Genomic DNA, 8,412 nt, shown 5'->3' on the forward strand with positions numbered 1-8,412 from the left:
CAACCCCCACTTAAGATGCTCACAGTCCCTCCAGTTCCAGAGGGATCCGGGGACTCTGGCTTTTGCAAGTGCCCACACTCCTAGTCTTCCTTGTTGCTAAGAGGAATGCATTTCATTATTGGAATACATCCCATTATTGAAATGTCTGGCACATGCAGACACAGTGGCAAACATCTTGGCAATTCCTCCAGATATTAACCAGGGACTTGCCATCCAACAAAGGAAAGCACCCCAGGCCTGAGCTCAAGGGGATAGAAAGCATGTCTTCATCCAAAAGCCTGTAAGTTCATAATGACATTGTTTACAAGAGCAGAAACGACTCATGGGCAAATGAATGGAAGTTAGAATAGTGTCTCACACCTGTAATCCCAATACTTAGGAGTCTGAGGCAGGAGGATTGCTGCATTCCAGGCCAGCCTAAGCTACAGAGTGAGACCTACGTCTTAGTTTCTTTTCCTGTTTCTGTGATAAAATACACTGACAAAAGTAACTTCAGGGGGCTTTTAAGAGCACTGGTAGCTCTGCCAGAGGACCTGAGTTCGATCCCCAGGACCCACACTGTGGCTCACAGACATCTGTAACTCCAGTCCTTGGGTATCTGATGCCCTCTTCTGGTCTGTACCACATGAATATGGTTCACAGACATACATGTAGGCAAACAGAAACTAAAAAGAAAGGGAATTTGAAAAAAGCGATTTAAGGGAGGGGGGTTAATCTCACCTCACAGTTCAAGGTACAGATCACCCTGGCAGGAAGTCAGAGCAGCAGGAGCCAGAAGCAGCTGGTCACATGGTATGCACAGGCAGGAAGCACGGAGGGATGCCCTCAGGCTCAGTTCACTTTCTCTGTGCTACACAGTCTAGGACCCCCTGCCCAAGGGAACACCCATTCACAGTCAATACGGGTCTTCTCACAGCAATTAGTAGAATCAAGATAATCCCCCAGAGGTCTCTCTGCCGGTTGCTTCTAAATCTCAACAAGTTGGCAAACAATGCTATCACACCCTGTCACAAAAAATAAAAACAGATCACCATGGTGGTGCACACCTGTAATCCCAGCAGTAGAGAGGCAGAGGCAGGAGGATCAGAAGTTCAAGGTTATTACTGGCTACATAAGGAGTTTGAGATTAGTCCTGACTACCTGTAATCATACGTGTTTTTTCTTCCATATATAATATATACAACAAAAGAAGAAACCAATTTTTTTTTTTAAAAAAGAAATTACTCAAAAAGCTGAAAGTGATATGCCCCTTTTACCAGCATATCTTACCAGGTGACATATCCCAGGGTTGGAGAGACAAAGGTCCCATCTTCAGCCTTCAAATGGATTAATTACTAAGGTATTGGGGGAGATAATGGGACTGTGGCTTTGCTTGTGTGGGTCACGTGGTAACTTCTTTACACTATGTCCACATGTTTGGAACATACAAGCCCTCAGAGGTACTGGCAGAGCCTGACACCTGCCACTCTGGTCCTCTCAGGAGCCTTCCCACTGTGTTCTCGACATCCTTTATCTGAGGCCGTGTGGGCCTTAGCCACACCACTGGTACTTGTGTACGTGGTGGGCCTCTGCTTTCTTGACCGTCCTCTCTCTCCCTTTGTGCCTGTGCTGAGGCGGGGGTGGGGGGGTGGAGGGGAGAGCGTGCCCACGACCACTGCTGGTCCCTGGAGTCAAAGGCCTTCCCTAAAAGCCTCCTGGGCTGTCAGAGGCCCATGGGCAGGCTCCATTAGCACAGGCTGGTGATTTGTGGGCTGCTCTTGTAAACACAGGGCTTAGAGAGGGGAAGGCCGGGGGAGGCAAGGGCTCACCCTGTGCACCTGATTCTGGGGACACCCCTCCCAGCACAGGGAGCCAGGCCTGGGACCACCAGGGGTGTTTCTGTCCACAGGGGGAAAAGATAAAAGTGCAACCCACCAGACACCCTCCTTCCCACCAGAGCTGGGGACAGAATTCCAAACGTGCACTCAACACTCCCCGGCCTCCACCTGTGCCTGTGCCTGGCTGCTACTGCTGAGCCCACTCCTCTACATATGTAGCAGGAGCCTCCAAGTTTCCTCCCTCCAGGCTTGCCGGGCATTTACTGTGTCTGTGACTGTCTCCTTGACAAAGGGAGCTTGCTGGAGGATGCTAAGGACCCTGCCTCCCCTGCCAGCACAAACCATTGGCCTTTGAATGGACAGATGAAGAGTGAATGAGAGCTATAAAGGTGACATAGTGGGTGAAGCCTTCCAACCCTGACCGCCTTAGTTTGCATCCCTGGGACTCATGTGGTAGAAGGAGAAAACTGACCTCCACACGGACCATGCACACACACACACACATTCACACACACACGCTCATACACACATAGACCATGCACACACACACTCACACGTTCACACACACACTCATACACACATAGACCATGCACACACACACACACACTCACATAAGTAATGGAATGGAATAAAGACTTAAAAGCAAGAAACAAATGAATTCTCGGGCATCCATCCTAAGCTAGGTTCAGTGTGGAGGCTGAGAACACAAGAGGTGATGGAGTCAGAGAAGAGTCCACGCTGAGGAGGGAGGTCCCTGGAGGAGAAGATCGGGATGGATTGGACTTCCTGCAAAAGAGGGGAATTGGGGGGGGATAAGGAGCTTTGTGGACTGGAGTCTGGGGGAAAGTGTTCTAGGAAACACTGAGTGCAAAGGCCCTGGGCCAATGCTGAGAGGTTGGGCTGTAGCATCAGTGCAAAGGCTGGGTACCTCGGGGAGGAAAGAAGAGGTCTCACATGGCCACACCTGATTCATTAGTTCTCAAGTCTACACACAATTAGTTCCAAGGTCTGGGCTTGTTTCCCTCTATTCACTGAAGTGTTTGTTTCTTCTCCCATCACAATCACAAGTGTTAGAACACCTGGAGGACTCCCCTGTCCAGCCCCTGGGGGTCCTGCACCGCTCCCACCCTGCCAAACACTCTCTACTTCTGGGCTCCCTGTTACCTTCAGCACAGGGGACCCAGGGGACCATGGGATCCCCAGAATTCAGTCCTGAGAGGTACCTTGGGAGAGAGGAGTCAAATGCATTTGGGGGGTTCTGAGAAGTCCCTACTGGTCCAGTTCTCCACACTTCGAGGCCCTGCTTTTCACCCTTTCTCATTTTTCAGTCAAGGACGGTGGGAGAGGTAGATAGACAAACTCCACAAGGACATCAGAAAGAGGCGTGTCCTCCCAAGAACCACACTTCTGTGTGCATGTGATGTCTGGAACTATGGCAGCTTCTTTGTGCCCATGAGTGGAAAACATGGAACAGGCACCAAAGCTGCTGGCCCTGTACCCTGATGAGCACAGCTGCTGTATCCCTTATCCCTGCGCTATCTGAACCCAAGGCCTAGTACACCCCACATGTCTCTGACCCACGTCACCTACAGAACCACGTGATGTAGAATGTAGACCCTACTCTATGACACGATTTTCTTCACAGCCCCCATCTCACACAAACGAATGCATTTTCTGCAAATGTCTCCTCTTGACATTCCTCATCATCAGTTCTGAAAGCTTGGAACGTGTGCTTGTTTTTGCTCACACACGTTTATGACTTGCAGCAGGGCCTGGCAGAGATCAGCCTGACCCAGATGTGTGTCATCCGGTATTGGGTGAGGGCACTTGCTGTGGAGTAGTGTGAGGTATGAGAGTAGGCTCTGCTAACTATGAACTGCTGGTCCTCCTCCCTCATCTAACGCGGATGTAGGAAGAGGGCTGTGACTCCCAGAGGCTGCTCACCTGCAGTGGGGCTGGCTGATCAGAAGAAGGAGGAGAAAGGGAGATCTCAGCTAGAGTTCATTCATGAAAAAGATGGAATGCCTGCTTCCATGTAACACTGCGACTACAATTAAAAGATGCAGGAGGAAGTTAGTTTTTTTTAAATGTATTCTATTCATGCATGTAAATCTTTTTTAAAAAGATTTTTTTATTTATTACATATACACTAGATTGAATTGTAGATGGCTGTGAGCCACCATGTGGTTGCTGGGAATTGAACTCAAGACCTCTGGAAGAGCAGTCAGTGCTCTTAACCTCTGAGCCATCTCTCCAGCCCGGAAGTTAGTTTTGACTCCAGTTAGTTTCTCATGCGTGTGAGCCGTGAGTGTGTGCATGCGTGCATGCGTGCGTGTGTGTGTGTGTGTGTTATGCATGTATGTGCACGAATGTTTTTACATGTGCATGTACTCATGCACTTGGAGGCTTGAGGTTAATGTCAAGAATAACCCTTAATCACTCTTTCACCTTGTTCACCAAGAAAGGTCTCCAAGTAAATCCAGAGCTTGCTGGTAAGACTGCCAAGGCTCTGGAGATCCCCTGTCTCCACCTTGCAAGACTGCCTCACCCACCCAACATTTAAACGATTTCTGAGGAATCCGAACTCTGGTCCTCACACTTGAATGGCAAGTGACCTAGCTGAACTGTCTCCTCAGCCCCTTGCACTTCCGCTTTAAAGGCATGTCTCAACATAGGAAAGCACGGTGGGCCTGGACATGGGCAGGGATCGTGTTTGTTCCAGGTTACACACGGCAGACAATGAGGGTGAGAGAATTCGGAATTCTGCAGCTTGATACATCACCTTCCTCCATGCGTGCTACATACATGCAGCTGTGGATGGAGTACGGCGGAACAGATGCACAGTTACGCCAGAGTCCCCCGGGCGGTTGGCAGTGTGGGGGACAATGCTTCAGAGAGCAGCGTGACTGTCCCATCCCTTTGGGCTGTTTTGCAGTGGCCCTGCCCACCATGGCCAACTTGCTCCTAATTCATTCCTGGAGACAGACGTGACCTGACTGGAGGTCTTAGGAGCCAGGGTCTTCCAGCTCAGGCTGTGGAAGATTCTCCCTGGATGGGTGGGGAAGCCCTCCTATTACACTGCACAGATCAAGGGCAAGCAGCAGCCTGGCTGGAGAGCCTCTCAAGAGGCCGGAGATGAGGGGCTTCTGTGTATAATAAAGGTGACCGAGTGTCAGCTGGAGGTTTTTATGCTCTTCCAGAGGCCCCAGCTGTCTCGTGGCCGGGAGGATGCGTTTTTAACCAGTGGCTAAAGTGTTTAAATAGGTTCCAGGCCAAGGGGGTTTGAGTGAGCTTGGACATATCTTTGAGTCCCTTCCCACCCCTGCCAGCCCATGCCTCCTCCCTGCAATGCCTGGAGATGGGTGCCTTTGATGATGCTAGTCTACTCTAAAGTATGGTTATGGGGACACTCTGCTCTAGTCTAGCATTCCAGAGACTAGTCCAGTTTCCAAGGTGTACAGCTTTGGGTGGCCCCAGACCCTAGGTCTCCTAGCTGTGGGCTCAGGCTGAGGAGTCTTACTTGTTGCAAGGTCCCCTGTCCTCAGGGTGCCCTCCCCTGCCCTCTATGGAAGCTAAGAGGCTGTGGTGTGGTGTGAGGTCAGTGGGACCTCTTCCCCAGGACTGGTACTTGGGACAAGCTCAGTAGCCCACTAGTTCCTCCTCTTCCCCAGGACTGGTACTTAAGATAGACAGTACCCCACTAGAACCCCCATACTCCTCTCTCCCAGTCTGTAGTGAGTTTCTACAAGCATGGGAGTCTCATCAGGCTGGACAAGGCCTCCTGCTCACCAAGCCCAGGACCTCCATGACCCCCTTACAGGCACGCAAGACTCTTAGCCACCCCCGCCTGAGGTCTCAGATCCCATGTGATCTCATGGACTCTGCGGGTCTGTATCCCCTCACCTCTGAAGCGGGGGGGAGTCAGGAAACACACAGTGACCCTCAGACACAGGGACAGGTGGCTCACAGGGGTCTCCAGGCCTGGCCCTATAGGGAGAGCCTGAGGTGCATGGAGGCGTGAGGCATGAACAGAGGAAGTGTTACAGGCCCTCACCTTCCGCACAGCCAGGAGCGGCTGCTGAGTGAGTAGTATGGGTGGGTCTGGATCAGGAACTGCAGTGTCTCAGCATGAGGTTAGCATCTCTGCACCCTAGCACCATGTCAGGACAACGGCAGAGCTCAGAGTTGTCAGAAACACAGATGGGAAGGGGCTGGCTGTGGCGGGGAGATGGCTTCTTTGGCAATGGGCTTGCTGAACAAGCATGAGGGCTTAGCTTTTGCGCCAGGACCCTGTGAAAAGCCAGGCATGGTGGTGATGTGTGCTTATAATCCCAATGCTTAGGACCTGGGGATAGGAGGATCCCTGGGCTCAATAGCCAGCCATTCTAGCCTAACTGGCGACATCTGGGCCAATGAGAGACCCTGTTTCAGAGGAAGTTGACAGTGTTCCCGACAATGACATAGAGATTGTCCTCCAATCTCTGTGTGTACACACACAAATACATGTATTATACATAAAAGAAAAGGAAGGAAGAATGAGCAGCTGGGTCACCAGGAGTGAAGGAAGCAGCATGCTCATTACATGTCTGAACATCCCGAGTCTGACGCCCAGCCCTCAAGCTCTGGGTCAGAGTCAGTATCATGGATCCCCCAAGCAGGGAACCTGAGCCCCCAGTGACTCCTGTGACACCCGTGGCTTCAGCCCCAGTGGGTGGGGGTAGTTTCAGTTCCTCAAATATGCAGGAGCGGGACCACCCCTTTAGGGCTCTGATTCCCCAGACTCTGCTGCTCTTGGCCTTTTCCTGTACCCAAGAGATCCCCCGCATGATCTTTTTTTTTTTTTTTTTTTTTTTTGGTTTTTCGAGACAGGGTTTCTCTGTGGCTTTGGAGGCTGTCCTGGAACTCGCTCTGTAGACCAGGCTGGTCTTGAACTCACAGAGATCCGCCTGCCTCTGCCTCCCGAGTGCTGGGATTAAAGGCGTGCGCCACCAACGCCCGGACTCCCCCGCATGATCTTGGAGGCAGGTGGGAGCTGCTTCTAGGTCACCCCTGGGGCCTGTTGGGCCTGTAGAAACCCTCCTGGGCCTCTCAGTTAGATGACCCTCTGTTCCCTGTGCCGAAGTGGGAGAGGTGTGCTCACAGTCAGCATGACCAGACAGTGCCATCTCAGGCCCTCTGGGGAAGTCTTTGGTGAGACATCCGCTCTTTGATGATAGTGGTGGCAGTGGGCTCATATAGGGCCACAGGGTGTGTGTGGGTAGACGCGATGTGTAGCCTGATGTGTTCTCTCTAGCTTTCAGAAGCTATGACCCATGAAGTCCCATGACCTGGAACTTCCAAGCACTCAGTGTTAAGCCCACAGACAGCAGTGTCTCATGTCAAGGCTTCACTCGCCTGCATGACGTCATGGCAAAGGTACTGCCAGCTGATGGTAGCTGACAATAGTACCACACGTGGATCTGCTGGGTGCCAAGTAGAGCAGGCATGTGTCACCTGATATTAGTGTGGCAGGTGTCTCCCACGAATGCCACATGGCAAGTACGGTCATCTGGGTGTTGCGGGGCAGCATCTCACCTGGATATTGATACAGCAGGTGTCTCACTTGGATGAAAGCTTGGTAGGTGTCTCATCTGGATATCAACATAGCAAGTGTCTGGCCTTAACTTCAGCATGGTAGGAGTATCTCCCTGGACTCCAGTGTGGCAGGTTCTTCTCACCTAGACACCAATACAGGAGATGCCTCACTTGAAGTCTGGTGTAGCAGGTGTTTCTCACCTGGATGCCAATACAGCAGGTTCTCTCACTCAGACAGATGCCAGTGCAAACATGCATTTTTCATCTGGGAGTCAGTACAGCAGGCACCCCACCTGGACTCCAGCCAGTACTACAGGAGTCTCACCTAAATGTCATGTACCAACAACCATCAGGAGCAAGAACAGGGTATGCTGAAGGGTTAGGGATCCATTCTTCAATTTTGGATGGGCAGTGCTCTGTCTGGTTCAAACAGAAAGCTTACCAAATAGTAGAAGGTGGGTTTCTTGTCTCCAGTCCCACTTAAGACAGTGGCTCCCTCTCTGCGCTCTGGTTTGCAAGTGTCTGGGCCAAGAGGTTCATCTTCCAGGGCCACGGCCAGCAGAGGCTTGGCTGACTTTGGGGACACTCCCAGGAAGAGTCATCACTGCCCACCAGCCCTGGGCCTCAGGTCAGGTTTCCATCTGCTGTCATTAGGCAAATGTCAAACTCAGAGGGGCAGCAGTAATTTGGACAATTAAGGCCACTATTATTACTTCCTCTCCTTAAACGGGGGCCAAATTACTCACTTAAACACAACCACCAGTTGCTGGCCACAGGCAGAAGGGGCCACCAGTGGGGGGAGGGGCTTAGGGGAACACATGAGAGAGAGAGGACAGTTGCAAAACCTCACCAGCCCATGCACTAGTGACTGTCTGTCTGGTTTGGGTGACATCCTAAAGTCATTCTTCCAGGGGACTCGGTAGTCTTTTGGACAGGCAGTGGCCTGTTGTCACGTCATGGGGACCAGGCCTGCACACTGACTCGACTGAGCACCATGGATGGGATCAGAGCAGTAATGCCT

At 51.6% G+C, this 8,412-nt stretch overlaps 1 long non-coding RNA gene across 1 annotated transcript; it reads right to left on the bottom strand.

Moving 5' to 3' along the window:
- Window positions 1-750: 750 nt before the first annotated feature.
- On the bottom strand, window positions 751-8,029 carry LOC121143771. The gene is made up of 4 exons (XR_005881095.1): window positions 7,834-8,029; window positions 7,392-7,534; window positions 3,762-3,864; window positions 751-1,004 (listed from the first exon to the last, which is right to left on the bottom strand). It is a non-coding gene; the product is annotated as an uncharacterized LOC121143771 (long non-coding RNA).
- Between the last annotated feature and the right edge of the window lie 383 nt (window positions 8,030-8,412).

The sequence above is a fragment of the Mesocricetus auratus genome, unplaced genomic scaffold (assembly GCF_017639785.1).
Source record: "Mesocricetus auratus isolate SY011 unplaced genomic scaffold, BCM_Maur_2.0 Super-Scaffold_100013, whole genome shotgun sequence".
Taxonomy (NCBI): Eukaryota; Metazoa; Chordata; class Mammalia; order Rodentia; family Cricetidae; genus Mesocricetus; species Mesocricetus auratus.